Source organism: Vanellus vanellus (assembly GCF_965231255.1).
Source record: "Vanellus vanellus genome assembly, chromosome: 3".
In the NCBI taxonomy this organism is placed as follows: domain Eukaryota; kingdom Metazoa; phylum Chordata; class Aves; order Charadriiformes; family Charadriidae; genus Vanellus; species Vanellus vanellus.
Window position 1 is genome coordinate 56,699,705 of NC_138907.1, and position 15,766 is coordinate 56,715,470.

General features: G+C 38.1%; 1 protein-coding gene across 1 annotated transcript in view; it reads left to right on the top strand.

Annotated features, from left to right (window-relative positions):
* The window catches only part of TAB2 (TGF-beta activated kinase 1 (MAP3K7) binding protein 2), a 66,072-nt gene that overhangs the window by 28,652 nt on the left and 21,654 nt on the right, over positions 1 to 15,766 (top strand). The gene's annotated exons all lie outside the window — the stretch shown is intronic.

A 15,766-nucleotide genomic window follows, 5' to 3' on the forward strand; every position in this document is an offset into this window, starting at 1 on the left:
TTTGTGACACATGCATTCATTACTTGGTGAATGCCAGGGAAAGTGTAATTTGATCATTGAGCCACGTTTGGTAAATACTAGTTTTGTGGGGACAGCCTGTTCTGTCCATAGGGGGAAAGCTCACTGCCAGAATCTAAAAGCTTTCTCTTTTATTTGGGTCTCTATTCTTTTGCTCTAGACTACTGAAATACAGATATGTGTTACTTGTGATACTAACAGGGTCTGCATTTGTTTTAGTTGTAGTGTTTGGTCAATAAGTTTTCAAAATACACTCTTGTTGAAACCTGGCTAAATAGTTACTTTGAGAAAATATTTTGATAAATGATTTTGCAAAACTTTCTCTAACATATGATCAGTTAAACATTAAAATCTGATGTGATGCCCATGGCCTGCTGCTGCCTAGCAACTGTTTGAATACTTTCTCAAGTCTGGTATATATGAAATAAAACTACTTGTGTTCTGTTTGATGCTTGCTTTAACAGTCCAAAGCTACTTCCAGTTTCTCTGTAAATGGTATATTTTAAAAATTATTAGCTAGTCTTCCCCACATGTTTTCAACCTTACTGGCAGTATAAATTACTAGCTGAAAGCTCTTTAAGTGTTAAATTTGTGTTCCTTCCATTTGGATTGTAAATGAGAATAAAGTACCTGTCTTGCTGGACATACTTTTAAAAAACATTCCAAAAGCTTATTTCTTGGCACAAAATATTTTTTTTTTTTTTCCTCTGGGGGGAACATCAGGGAAGAAGGATAGCATTAGCATTCTGTGAAATAGTTTTTCATCTTCAGATCATAATTCTGAGAATGATTTTAGCTAGCACAACTTCTGCCAGCCTGTATTGCTCTAGTTGGCACAAGCATTTGACTGGCAGAGTGATGACCAAGGCTGGGAAACTGATTTAGATTAAAGTTAACCTAGCCCCCCAAAAATGGGATTACTAAGTAGACTAAGGTGTATTCTGAATAAGTAATCTAATTTTTTTTATGGAAGTGCTCGCTCAAGGGAGAAAGGGGAAGTGCGAGCCCACATACTAATGGAGAGAAAAGCAGGATCTTAACCTTGAACTTGGACCTCATACTATCCCAAATGCCTCTTGTCCTAACCATCATACTATGCCTGGTATAAACCTGCTTAAATGACACATATGGATGATTTTGATATTAGTGTTTCATAAGGAAACTTTGATATACCAGGAGTGATAGTTCCACAGTGCAATTTATTGACTGGTTGAATAATGATACTGAGTTACAAATACAAGTCAAGCAACTTAAACTTTGTTTACATCTTCATTGAAACATGAGTAAAATTATTTGGTTTGTGGTAATGAAGGCTTAAACTGTGAATTTGAATTCAGTGGCTTGAAAAGCAAAAATCTGTGTTGTGAGGAGTATACATTACTACTATGAGGAAGTTGTGTAGTTCATGACTATACATGACAACTACAAGGAAGGAAAACAACTTGATTTTCTTCTTCTAGTGCAATGCACTAACAGTCCAAACACAGTTGTGGATTGGTGGTGATCTGTTTTAACGCTTCGGGCCATGGTTTTCATGTAAATGGGATCATAAATTCCACCACCAGAGCCTCAAACTACAGTTGTATGTGGCATATAACATACATTTTTACGTAAAAGGCACTGTTTATACTGTACAGAAAAGAACACTGAAGGTGATACGTGATTAATTTATTTTGCACTTAAATTATACAGTTTGTAATTTGTAATGGCTTACAGACTTGCTCAAAATACTGTTGCTGAAGCTGTCCTTGGTATCTTTTTGCATTTCTTTGAGCAGATAACCCCTTTAAAGTCAGTAGTACTGCTCAGGAATTTTTCACTTCCAACACTTTTGAGTGGTGTTTTGTATAAACCAGGCATTCTCAAAGTAGTCCGTGAATCTCAGTGAAATGCTATTATGAATGGGGCTTCAGCTGGCTGAATCCGGGGTGTGTGTGAGGGGGGTGTATGCACATTGTATACCAGTGCTGACAGTTCCTGGTTGTATGACTGCCACAGATATGAGAGCCCTTGCTTTAAGTTTTTGCAAAACGTTACTGTTCATCTCTGTGACCTGGGAAAATTCTTGTTGTTTCACAAGTTAGAATTGCTGCTCTGTTTTAAAATGAGATCAGCAAAAAGACTGTGTTGATAAGACTGTTTAGGGGATACAATAGTTCAGAAGTGTGGTGTTTTGCCTAGTGATATACAAAAGAAGGATGATGAATGAGCTGGAGTATGATAAGAAGAGAGAAATTGTCTCTTTGGTTGTGTTCCAGTGCGTTAAAATCAGTGAGCAATTGTATTCCTGACATTACTGTGGAGTTATTGCATGATGTTAGGCAGGACTCGAGTGACATGTGTGCAAATACACATCATATGGCTTAATTGTGATGTTACTAAATTTTTTTACTCCTCTTAACTTCCCAGTGCTTGACTTTTTTTTTTTTTTTTTTTTCAAAAGTGATGTTATTTTATGTGGATGTGTATTTGAAGTCTTTACTGAGTTAAGTCAGCATTAATATAGTTTGCTCTGCAGTAGATGTATCAACTGATGAACACTACACGCCAATTTAAGATACAAATGAAGAATAATTTCATTAAAGTGAGATGTATTTAAAATAGGTATTATTTCTACAGTTTGGTTGTCACGATATCACTCAACCACCCTTAAATTTGTAAGTAATAGAGAGTATCACAACTATATTTAATTTGCCTTTGGTACATTCATGCATTTTTGAGGCCTTTTATTCATTTATTGCATTGGTCTGACTTCGTTTGTAGAATATGATGAAGAGTACATAACATGGCTGCAAGGGCAAAGACACAGCAGGAATATTCTTCATAGCAACTTTATTGTTCATAGTAGCTTTATTGTAGAGGGACACGACAGTCTTAAAGACTTCTTTGATTGTTATTATTCTAATATACCTATTGTCAGAAGCTCATTTTTAAAATTTAGGAATGAGAATTCCTCAAGCTAGAGACCCTTCTTGCTTACCCTGTGAAAACTGATTGCATCTCATTGGCTGAATTAGAAACTTAGTAAAATAAGTTTCCCTCCTAATTGTATGACTTGAGGAGACTTCAGCAATGTGCTCTGACAACTGCATTCAAATACTTATACTGTATTGCCCTTGCTGTATTAATAACAACCCTTAGAGTAGCAGAATAAATGAAGGATGGAGAGATCTCTGAATGGTTGATTCTGTTCTGGGATTATTACAAAGAAAACAAGATTCTCCTAAGTCTTAGACTAGAGGTGGTAGTTCTCTCCAAATCAGTTTTCCAGACCTAGCATTTGTTTCTCCAGCTTCTGCTTATGCACTTACAGTTACCCATGCATTTTATCCTCAGTAAGAGGATTGAACTGTTAGCCTTTAGACAACCACTTGCCACTCTTGATGGTAACTCATATGGGGCTCTACTTATATAATCTGAATTTATTTCATCTGCTTGTCTAAAACACAGCTAAAGTTACTTGTTTACCTGGTTTAATCAGATTCATGAGACATAAAGACCGTACTTGCCACAGGTGAATATCTTCCAAAAAAGAACATGTAAGTTTTGATTTGAATTTTAAAGAACTGGAGAGAGTATCAAAGGTGCAGCTAGTCCTGAACTTGAAGTACGTGTTCACCTTTGTTTCTTTCTGTAGTCATATAAACATTTGAGATTTAACACCAAAAAAAGGCAGTGAGATGTGGAAGAAGGGGATAAATCATAACCTATATTTTGGAGGTCAACGAAAATACATTTTATATATTGCAGCTTGGCTTTTCTCCTTCTTTCCCTTCCTCTCAGCCCCATGCTGTCTAGGTCATTTTCTTAAAGATGAGACTAGGTTTTGTTGGAGTAGGACTTTCAGGTCTTCGCTTTGTTTGTCTTTGTTTCCTGTCACTGGATGCCACTGTCTTGCTGGGCCATGTTGCAGTGGCCAGCTTGTGCCAAAGTGTCTAGACTGGGGTTGCACAACTAAGGAGGTAGAAATTTAAGTTAAAAGGCAAAAAATTGAGGATGAATTTAATGAAATCGGGAAAATAAATAGAAAAACTTCCTAATAGAACCAGGAAATAGCCTGTACATTATGTGTGCCTAAGAGAGATGCAAAAAGCTTATGATTTTTTTTCCATAAATATTTTCAGTCAAAGTAGCAAGAAGGTATCATCTTAATTTTAAAAAATATTTGGGGTGAGCTCTTTTGTTTCAGAAAATCTCATTGTTGATACACTAGGTGTGTTATAACAAGATTTTAGTCCGGTATTATAAGCAAGCCATTTCTTTTCTGTAAGAAAAAATGTAATGCATGGATTAGGAAAAAGGACACAGCACATAATGTGAATAAGAAAACTGTTGACATACCTTGTTACTGCTAGGATTTTTGTGGATATGTTTTTCTAAAGTAATTGTGTACAAGTTGCTATACAGCCTAACTTCAGCAACATCATCTGATTGTAGGGAAAAAAAATTCTTAAGGCATTACTTAATGCTTTGTATTTTGATGCAGTTAAAAGAATTGCAGTTGTCCTTGGTTTGGACGTCACTGATACAGATTCATAGAATGGTTTAGGTCTGATGGGGCCTTTAAAGATCATCTAGTTCAGGCCCCCTGCTGTGGACAGGGACATCTTTCACAGGATCAGGTTGCTCAAAGCACCATCCAACATGTACACTTCCAATGAGAGGCATCCACAACTTCTCTGGGCAACCTGTTCCCAGTGTCTCACCACCCTCATAAAGAATTTCTTCCATATGTCCAATATAAATGTACGCTGTTCTAGTTTAAAACCATTGCCCCTTATTCAGAGTTCTTTGTCTCTAGGTATGGGCATTTATTGAGTTGCTTTGATTCTGGAATGCTGTCCCTAAAATGCTGTCGGGTCCCTTGATCGTTTCATTTCAATTCTGGCTTACAGTTGTTGGATAATGGAACTTGTTAGCATTTTTTAGGGGTACTTGCTTTAGTATTGGTATGAAACACAGAAAGGCGTCTTTCAAATACCAGTCTAGTCATAAGTAAAACCACTGTAAGATTGGCTTACGTAATGGAGGCTTTGAGATTTGTAATGCTGGTGCCGACTTCTGCATTGAACTGCTGAAGTTCAGATATTTGCCTGCGTATGGAGGCTTTCCAGAGCTTCCTGCTGTGAACTGAATAACCCAAAATACGTATCAGAAGTGGAACTACTGGGCAAGCAGCTAAAACGTGGCACAACAGGGCTTGTCTTGCTTATGTTCTCATGAATTTTGAAGAAATATGGTAAATGCTGTCAGCAGGAACATACTAAACGGGCACAAAGTTCACTCTCAGACTTCCCAATGTTGTGGTAATGTGACAAGGGGATAACTTTACATCTAACAATTGTAGGTGATTATAAATGAGAGCAAAAGCATTATGTATCATGCATGTAACTTAGCACTTCTCCAGCCTTCTACATTCTTTCATCTTTGAATTGGCGATATAGGAAAAACAGTAATGTACTTTCAGTTATGACATTGAAGATTTTTTTTCTAGAACTTTTTCATAGATAAATATGACACTTACAGAATCACAGAATGGTGAGAGTTGGAAGGGACCTCTGGAGATCATCTAGTCCAACCCCCCACCCCCACCCCCACCCCCCCCCGACAGAGCATGGTCACTGTCGTGGTTTAGGCCAAATCCACCACTGGGGACTCGAGGGACCCCAAACGGGACCAACAGATGCTCCCCTCTACCCCTCTTCAAAGAGAGAGGCAGAGGAGGAAAAAGAGACTTATGAGTTTAGAAGGAACTAAACTACTTTAATGAAATATTTCTTTTTATTTTATTATTAATAATGAAAAATATATACAAAACCGTATCAAGCTCCCGAGATGACAATCACGACACCGGCTGGCACTGGGGCAGTCCCAGGCTGGACTCAGTGACAGACGGGAACTGGATTCCGGATCTGCATTCAGGATCGGGATCACAGGCAGATGAACAGAGTCCTCCTCAGATGTCAGCCATTGAAGGAAGAGCCCATGACCCTTTGATCCCTCAGCTTTTATACTGAGCATGAGGCAGATGGGATGGAATACCCTGTTGGTCAGTTTTGGGTCACCTGTCCTGTCCGCTCCTCCCTGCAGGTGGGACCCCACTATGCTTTTCTGCTTCCGACCCTCCAACGTGGCAAATAACAAAGTTGGTTGGCCTTGGGGGTTATAGCAATAAGTATAAGCAAGAGCCTCTCTGCATACCATGCCTGGGCATCAGCTATAAACAATTGGCCTTATCACTCTGAGAGAGTGAACACTGTCTGCACAATATGTAGTTAATTTCAGTTGTTAGAAGAGGCCCAGCTAAGAAGTGAAGTTACTGAACAAGATTGGTTCTGTTTTACCTCAAACCAGGACAGTCACCTGCAGCAGATTGCACAGGATGGCATCCAGGTGGGTTTTGAATGTCTCCAGAGTGGGAGACTCCACCACCTCTCTGGGAAGCCTGTTCCAGTGCTCTGCCACCCTCAAAGTAAAGAAGTCCCTCCTCATGTTAAGATGGAACTTCCTATGTTCAAGTTTGTACCCATTCCCTCTTGTCCTATCACTGGGCACCACTGAAAAAAGACTGTTCCCACCCCCCTGGCACCCGCCCTTTAAGTATTTATAAACATTAATAAGATCCCCCCTCAGTCGTCTTTTCTGTTGACTAAAAAGACCCGTTATTTCAGTTTTAAACCAGTTGAGTTTGAAGTGCCTCTCTAATACAGTCTTCCCACTGAGAAAGGTGTAGTAACAGTACTTTTATGTAGTTCTGAATCAAAGTGGTGATACTTCTTGCTGTTCTATTTAGGATGGGAGCTAAGGTATGTGAAGTAACAGCAAGCTGTGCATAACTTTGATTTGTGAGAAACTTTGTAGCAAGGCTGTAATAAAATCTGATCTCTATAATGGCTGTATGTTTAGGCATAAATACATTGTTTCACAGAATCTATTGGCTCCCCAATATGAAGCCCAGCAATTGTTCTCTACCTAAGTATTTCAACGTGGATTTGATTTTCTTTGGGTTTTTTTTTTAATCCAATTTCAAAATGTTTCCATCTACATTTACTTCTCTCATAAGCCATGTTTCTGTCTTCTAAAAATCAATTGTTTATGTATACTTTTGAAGAGAGCTTTACATTAAGGAAGTCTGAGATATTCCTGGTTGTGTGATCTTTTGAGAGCAAAAAGCATCATCCTCATCCTATGTGCCACCTCCTACATGGTGATGTCCCATGGTGGCTCTTCAGATAATAATCATGTGCATCAGTCTCTTCTGAAAGATTTGATATCTACTTTGTGTGCTGTCTTGTTTTGTTTTTAAACTGGGAAATAACAATGAAAAAGTACTGCAAAATAGAAATCATGATTCTTGTTTCATCAGACGTCTGTTTCATTTAGCTGAACATTTTTAAACAAAATATAGGCTTAACAAGTGTAAGCTGAATCTTACCTGGATTCAGTGGAACTACAATGGGACTCTTGACTCGAGTTCAGATTGACAGCTCTGAAGCAGGCAGTCATGCTGGACTGTGGTTTTCAGTGGTGGAGTCAGAAGCCTGAAAGCTTTGCAGCTCCAGGTCTAATTGGAGTGTGGTTTCATACTATTGAGAGGGTGTTGGGAGCCAAGAGGTTTTGAGATGGGCTTCTGTGTACTTAGACTACAGGGTAGTCCCCTTTGGCCCAGAGTCAACCATTGTAGAGGTTCCTGAAGCTATTGAATGAACTTGTCATTCATGTCCATTTTGTTACTGCTGTTGGCAGTAGGTTACTGGCAAGTCCCTGAACATCTACAGCTTTTTGGGGGCAACTTGTTCAAGGAAGACTTTGATCTGATTTGGACTGAAGTCAGTTATAAAAACTGGAACTCTACAAACTGCTCTGGAGCCAGGTCTTTTTAGAATTGTTCTCTGTGTAGAGTAGTAATTAAAATTCATGAAAGCAGGGGGGATAGAAATAAACAAACCAGCACTTTCAGGTGCTTGTTACCCTACTTGTTACTGTAGTCACAACCAACACGTACCTTAACACTTTTCTGACTTTGGTGTACTAAGGAATTTGTGGACTATGACTCATCTTTCTGTTGCAGCTTTTACCAAGCTGTCTCCTACTCAGCAAACTAGGAGGTAGTAAAGCATTGGAAAGCGTTTTAGACTCTCACAGCTAATGATGTTCAGGAAACTAAATATGGAGAAGGAAAAGCATAGGTGGGAGCAAGAGATAGGGAAAGGTGATAAAAGTTCTGGTATGCAATCTTGTGGTGTGTAATAGACCTGGTGATGCTTACAGGTACTATATTGGAAATATTACAATTCAGAAGAGAGATCCTGGTTTCATGGCAATTACCTGAAACTATTGGCTCAATGTTCAGCAGCAGCCAGAAAAGCCTGCAGAGGTGCTGGGCATCAGCAGAAAGATACTGAGGATATGAGAAATAGTGTCTTTTTGTTCCTATGTGAAGCCCTGCTTAGCCCTCCTCTTGAGTACTGGGTGCTACAGTCCCCATATTTGAGGGAGGATATATTGGTATTACAGAAGGTAGCAAGAATATTTATTTTACATCAAGATGACAGCTCTTGCCTTTCAAGGACTTAAGAGACAGACTTAGCAGTTTGGAGAGGCGAAAGTTATACGAGGATTTATGAGTGCAGCTTACAAATTCATGAAAGTGATGAATGCAGAACTGTTACTCGCCGAATCCTGCAACCTTAGAACTATGTAGCACTTGAAGCTTATAGGACAACTGGTTAGAAAGAGTCTGAGGAAGACTTGTGTGATTTTGGTTGAATTTTTTTTTATTATTACTTTTAAATGCACAGCATAGTAAACTTCTGGAATCCTTTGCTATGGAGTGTTGTAGAGGCAGTTGATTTCAGTAGGTTAAGAAAAGGAATTTGAACAGATTGTCAACAGGGCTGTAAAGAGAGTAGATGGGGGTCTGCTCTATAATTTCTGTAACCACACACATGTATATCCTAAGAGAATGAGAGAAATGTACTACAAAAAGGCTCAGGTTTACATATTCTTGAACATTGCTTTTTGTTGACCCTGATGCAGAAAATGCTGAGCTAAAATGACCATTCGTCTGACTCTGTGGGATATTTCTTAAGTCCTTGCACTAGTGCACATTGTGATCAGAGAATCTGTAAGAGATTATAGCATCTAGTTAGATTTAAACTGGTTGGTTAAAATAACCCCTTTTTAGAAAATCATCATTTTAGAAAGGCTTTGAATTTTTTTCTATTTGTCAATCATCAGTAAAAACTAGATTTTAAAGGAAAGCTAGTCAAGTAAGTTGAAAAGAAGAGAAAAATAACAAGCTTAATCAAATATTGCTTCTGTGTAGATTATGTCATTGTCTTCAAACTGTTTTGAAATAAAGGGCTGGTCATATAGGTGTGTGTTTTCCTGCCTCTTTTTTCAATTGACATTTTTTTGTCTAAGTTTTTTTCTCTTCCTCCACATCTCAGAACAGTTGCGGTAGAAATAATGCATACTGTTTCAAAATAGCAATACCTACATTTGACAGTAGACTCCAGGGAGTTCATGGAGTATTATCTTTTATATATCTATCTGAGGAGAAGGACCTGGGGGTGCTGACTGACGAGAAGCTCACCATGAGCCAGTAATGTGCGCTCACAGCCCAGAAGGCCAACCATATCGTGGGCTGCATCAAAAGAAGAGTGGCCAGCAGGTCAAAGGATGTGATTCTGCCCCTTTACTCTCCACTCTTGTGAGACCCCACCTGGAGTACTGCATCCAGCTCTGGAGTCCCCAACATAAGGACACAGACCTGTTGGAGCAAGTCCAGTCTGGCAAGTCCCACAAAGCACCTCTCCTCTGAAGACAGGCTGTGAGAGTGGGGTTGTTCAGCCTGGAGAAGAGAAGGCTCTGGGGTGACATATATCGGCCTTTCAGTACCTAAAGGGGGCCTAGAGGAAAGGTGGGGAGGGACTCTGCACTTCTTGTTAGGTATAATTATTTCATAAAATCAGTTTTGGCAGTTTTTTGCATTGTAAGTGTTTTGTGAACCAGTCTTTGTGAAACTCAGAACCATGAGTTTTTTAATAAACAAGATAAGCAGTTTTTGTCTCGTACTCATGGTTCTGAGTAGCCTTTAGTAGACAACGTATTGTTTACTTTTGTATCAATAGTTTTCACAGAATAAAGCTTCAACAGGAGCTCCATCATGTTACAATTGCCAAGCCTTTTAAGTTATCTGCGGATCTTGCCAGTAGTCTTTAAAAGAACACAGCTCATTAATTTTTCCAGTTACTTAGTGTTTCTGGCATAAGTGAGTACTAGGATCTTTGTTGTACATGTCTGTCTCAAATAGTATAAAGTCCCACTGAAGCGTTTTTTGAAATAGCTAAAAGCAGTATGTAAAAAGATTAGTAAATGGACATTACTACAAAAAAAACTTCATATTGTACTGCACTCCAGTATTTCAAAGTTACCATTTGTAAGTAAACTGCTTTTAATTGTTTTCGGAAGAGTTCTTTCTCTGAGTCACTGTTGCTGGATTTTGTTTCTGCTGATAATTAATTTCTTGAATAGATTTTTCGTCTTACTTCTGTAGTGCTGTATTGGCCTTATTTTATGCCCAAGTCTCTGAATGAAGCCAAAATGTTGCTGTCAGCAGTTTCCCTTACGTCCTTTCTTCTACAGTCTATTCACTCGCAGTCTTGTCTGTTCACTCTTGAGTTTGCGCCTTTTTATTTTCCACTGGTATATATAACTTCCTAACAATATTCTGGATGTCCTGCTAGCAGATTTTGAGTTCCATGGCCGACAACAGTGCTACGTTTCTGTTCCTTAGGCATGCATCTGTCAAGATAACTTTCAGTTCCTTTAAGCTTTCCTCTGGCAAGATGGATGCTTTGTCCTTTTTATAGTTCCTTTGCAACATTGAGAATTGGGGAAGAAACTTTTTAATCTGTCTGTACTAAAGAGGCCTCATGAGCCTTCCTGGCCCGCTACTTCAGTCTTCCTTAGGGTTTATTTGAGTTTATTAATAATCTTTAAGATCTTTGAGCTTTGCAGTAGGTTTTTCTTTTTTTAAGTGATGATTGGAGTGAGACCTTAATATTCATATGATACAAGTGCATTTTTCATATGCTATATTGTCAGTAAAGCCATATTAGTTACCCATTATAATGAAAGCTGAAGGAAAAAAAAAACCTTTTTTTTTTTTTTTTGTGAATGTGGTGGGTATACTGCTTTGAGTATATTTCTCCGTGAATGAAGATAGTGGGAGCAGAGCTTATTGCATTTATTTTCTCCCATAGTACAATACATGTAATCATGTGCATCAAATGTGTCAAAATGGTGGAACATGTACAAAAACTTCTTAGTAACTTCAGTAAAATTATAGAGTAGATGTTAATTCTAGCTCTTCCTGCACTAACTACATGCATCTTCTTGGTGCTAAACCACTGAAACTTAAAAGTACAGCAGCAAAATCAAAATAAGCAGTCTTCCAAGTATTGCATGCTACCACAAATAATTGGATTTTGCAAGCATTTCATCCGTCATGAAGATGCAGAGAAGCTTCTCTGCAGGACGTCTTTGAATTTTAACATAATTATTGTAATGCTTTGCTGGTTTGGAGTAATAAATGGAAATTGTGGTCATTTTGTGTTTTATCAAGACTACAGACTGAAAAATGAGCTAGAATACAAAGTATTTTATTGAAATTAGGCACTGGGGTGATGTGAAACGTTCTCCTGGTTTTAAATGTTTTAAATAATGTTTTTTAATCTATTCTCTGTGGTTTTTCATTAAATGAATCTTTTTCCACGCAGTTTTTGCTGTAAGAGTGCGGTGAAGGTGCTGTTTTGCCAATCTGATGCATCAGACAAAAGATGGAAATTTTATATGAAGAGTAAACAAACTTTTTAGTACTGTACAGGGAATTTGTGATAGAGAGTATAGAATATACTGTTCTGATAATGATATTGTGTGTTATGGTATGGGTTACTTTAATGTAGGTTAGAGATTGGAAGAAAAACTAAGAGGTCTTAGGAGGATAGGGGAGGGTTAACTGTTCATTTAGCAATAAGTTTAATGGCCTGCTTGGTGTGAGAGGGGAGGGGTGGAAAAATGGCATTTGATACTGAACTAAGGTAAAACAGTTTCCTCCTTGTTAATAGAATCCTGTATTTTTCTTGACTTGCTGTGATCTTCCCAGCTTTGAATTTTAGAGAAGCATTGCAGTACAGATATCCTTGATAAACAATTGAAGTGTTTAATTGCTTGATTTGTTGGTGTTTTTTCTTCTGAACAGTATTTTTCTTAACAGTTGCTTAAAAGAAAGTGTAGGATCAATAGTGTTTTGTCACTGCTCAGATTTGTCTAGCATTCTAAACCATTGAAGAAATAACAGGAGTGTGTTGTTAGTGAGGCATGGATTCATGAATTTTTGAAATTGTGCTACCACTGCCATGGACTTGACTTTTTTGAAGTTTAGGGATGTAAGATTTCAGAGCAGTGTCAACCCAGCTCATGTTTTCTGTCTGAGGGCGTATATTTTAAACAATTGGGAGCAGGATCTCCAGTCACCGTTAATCCAAGCTGAGGGTGGATAGCTAGCTCAAGGTGCTTTCAAGGGAGCATGTGCAGCCACCCACTCGAGGGCCTGCTCTTTGGTCTGGCTGGAGCTTGTGCTCTCTGCCTGGACGGTAGCTCTTCCTTTGGGTCTGCTATAGTGAACAGCTGTTTGCTCCAAGACTTCAGTGACTCTCACAATATTCTTTGTTCCCAAACCTTTATCAATTGCCTGCTTGAAACCTGAGTGAATGTAAACAAGCTTTAGCAATGTTTTAACAGTATATGTACATACTGAACGTTGTGCTAGCCAATGCATGTGAAGTGAGAGGGTAAAGGAACTCTATAGTGCTTGAATTTATGTTTAAAGGCTGTTTCATGACTTCATTTTAACTTTTGTCGTTCTTATCCCTTATATTAACCATGTTAATGTTATGTTTCATGTAGCTTTTTTCTATAACAGAGTAAAAGCCTGATACTTTTTCTGGTAGGAAATAAATTACTGCTTCTTGTTTCAGAAGAGGTATTTACTTGTGTTTCTTTATGGCCAGGGTGATTTTTCTCAGTTGTGTAAGCTATAATTTGCTGCTCCGGTTGGCTTTTGAGCATGGTTGTTTTTCACATGTATAGCTCAAGTTTTTAAAAAAAAAAAAAAAAAAAAAAAATTTGATCCTCTGTTTGCAGTGTTGTAGTTTCTGAGGCCTCTTAGGTGTGTCTAAACTTCAGTCTAAAGTATGACCACAGCTTGTTTAGGTGTATCCATGCTACTTTTAAATTGCTGATCTTGGGTACTGATAGCAGTTGCCACAGAGCACAGTAGCAATTGTCTTCAATATTTCTCCACCCCTTTGAGATAGCACTCCCAGTATATGCAGAGTAAATTTGTGCGGGATTAGTGCAGGTGTGTCTAATTAAACTGTAATCATATTGTAACTGCTAGTGTTAAATGTATGCTCACTACTTTTAATTTACTTTTGTAGGACTCTCACAAAATCCTGTCTTGCCCACTATTTTCACAGATCTTCATACTGGTCACCTCTTCACAGATATTTTGGGGTTGTGTTTTTTAATCATACAGGTCTGAAGGGAACCAGGCTTCCTAGCTCCTGAAGAGTTGGGCTGCTCTGGGTCTGTTAATAAAGTCTGTAGAGAGAAGGGAAGCTGAGCTTGCATAAACAGAATGTGTATTTTGGGAAGGAATACCATAACCTGAGTTTTGATCTCTAGCGGTCTTGGCTGGTACTTGTCATACATCAAGGTTTTCTGAAATTGTGGTACAGTTTTCAATAGTATAATATTGTGTTGTTACATACACTAAAAACTGTGGGTAGGATCGTGATCTATATTTTATCAAAACGTCTCTGAGTATTCTAAGAAAAATTTCTGTTCTTGCTTGTATGTTTAAGTATGTGTTGTGATTATATCAGAGAAGATGGGATTTATGGGACTAAAATAATTAGCAGATGTTTACTGGAATATTCTCGTGACTTTCAGTCTTCATTATTTCATTAGCTAATAAGTTGTTTTTTCCCCATGTCTAGTGTGTATAGATGGAGTTTCCATCTATATATAATATAGATGTATAGTTCAGTGGTCCTGGAATAATATTATGTCTGTCTTGTCATCCCTGCTGAAAATTGTGCTTTGTGCTTTCCCATCAATTCTTTGTAGGTTTTTCTCCATCTCTTCAGTCCCAAGAGAAGTTGTGGCATTGCATTGCACTACGTTACATTTTAATCACAAGTGGTGTTAAAGCACTAGAAAATTATGATTAGTGCTTGCCAATTAATTTGCCACTAGTCCCCTTTTAGTGCATAGGAGTACAGAAACACAAGTACGTAGGCTCACTTACAAAGTGAGTGTGCCAGTGGGATTGTTGGGGAAAAAAAACTTGGGCTGACAGGATTCAGGGACTAGCATGTACAGGTAGGTGCCTTGTGGTACTGGAGTCAGCTCTCTGCTGCAGGTTGTTGTGAGTCAGCACGTGGGGTAATAATGAAAGTTAAATATGAAGAAAAAAGAAAAGAAAAGCATGTAGAGAAGGGGAGGAGAAAGTGAGTGAATTGATAGAGATGTTTGAGTAAGATTTGCTAACTTAAGAGGTAAATGAAGGTTTGAGTTGACTAGTTTGGGTTTTTTTATAAACCATGTGGTCACAATTATTTGTAATATTAGTTTATACGAAAAAGATACCATTCCATTGTGTAATACATAGGTGCATTCTTCCAAACTTAATGGGTAGAAATTCTTCTTGGTAAAAGCCTATGGGTATCACAGGGCCAGGACAGATAACTTGTATAAATGTGTTGATTGGATGATTGTGATTTAATCTTATTCATAACTCGTCATAATTTCCTTCAAAGAAGAAATAGAATTAGTTGAAGAAACCTGAGTTGTTACAGGGTTATTTCCTTCTAGTCATAATGTCAGAATATTTAAGCGTGTTGGGTGAAAAACAAGTAGACAATTGCTAGTAAATCCTGAAACTTAGAAACACTGAATTTCTAGCCACAATATCCTGATAGTAAACAATAACAGTGATGGCAAAGGTAACAGTGTAAGTACACTCAAAAGCTGAATGAACATGAAAAGCCAGAAAATGAATTCTTTCCTTTGATCTTAGAGATAAAAGTTTAAGAGAAAGCTTATTAGAATTATTTTGTTCTCATACATTTCTGAACCCACTGATAAAGTCTTATGAGGAACGACTGAGGGAACTTGGGTTGTTTAGCCTGGAGAAGAGGAGGCTGAGGGGAGACCTTATCACCCTCTACAAGTACCTGAAAGGAGGTTGTAGAGAGGTGGGGGCTGACCTCTTCTCCCTGGTGACAAGTGATAGGACTAGAGGAGATGAGTTCAAGTTATGTCAGATAAGGTTTAGATTGGATATTAGGAAAATTTTTTTCACTGAAAGGGTTATTAAACATTGGAATAGGCTGCCCAGGGAGGTGGTGGATTCGTCATCCCTGGAGGTGTTTAAAAAAAGAGTAGATGTGGTACTTGAGGACATGGCTTAGGAGTGGTTTTGTCGGTGTAGGTTAATGGTTGGACTGATGATCTTAAAGGTCCCTTCCAAACTCAGCGATTCTATGATCAAAAGCTTATTGATTACTAATGCCCAATATCCATTGCTAAATCTGATCCACAGAACCATTCTATGATCTTCCTATTTTTGATGTGGAGTTCTTCGTGTTTACTTGTGTTTTAAATAAGTAAAAAT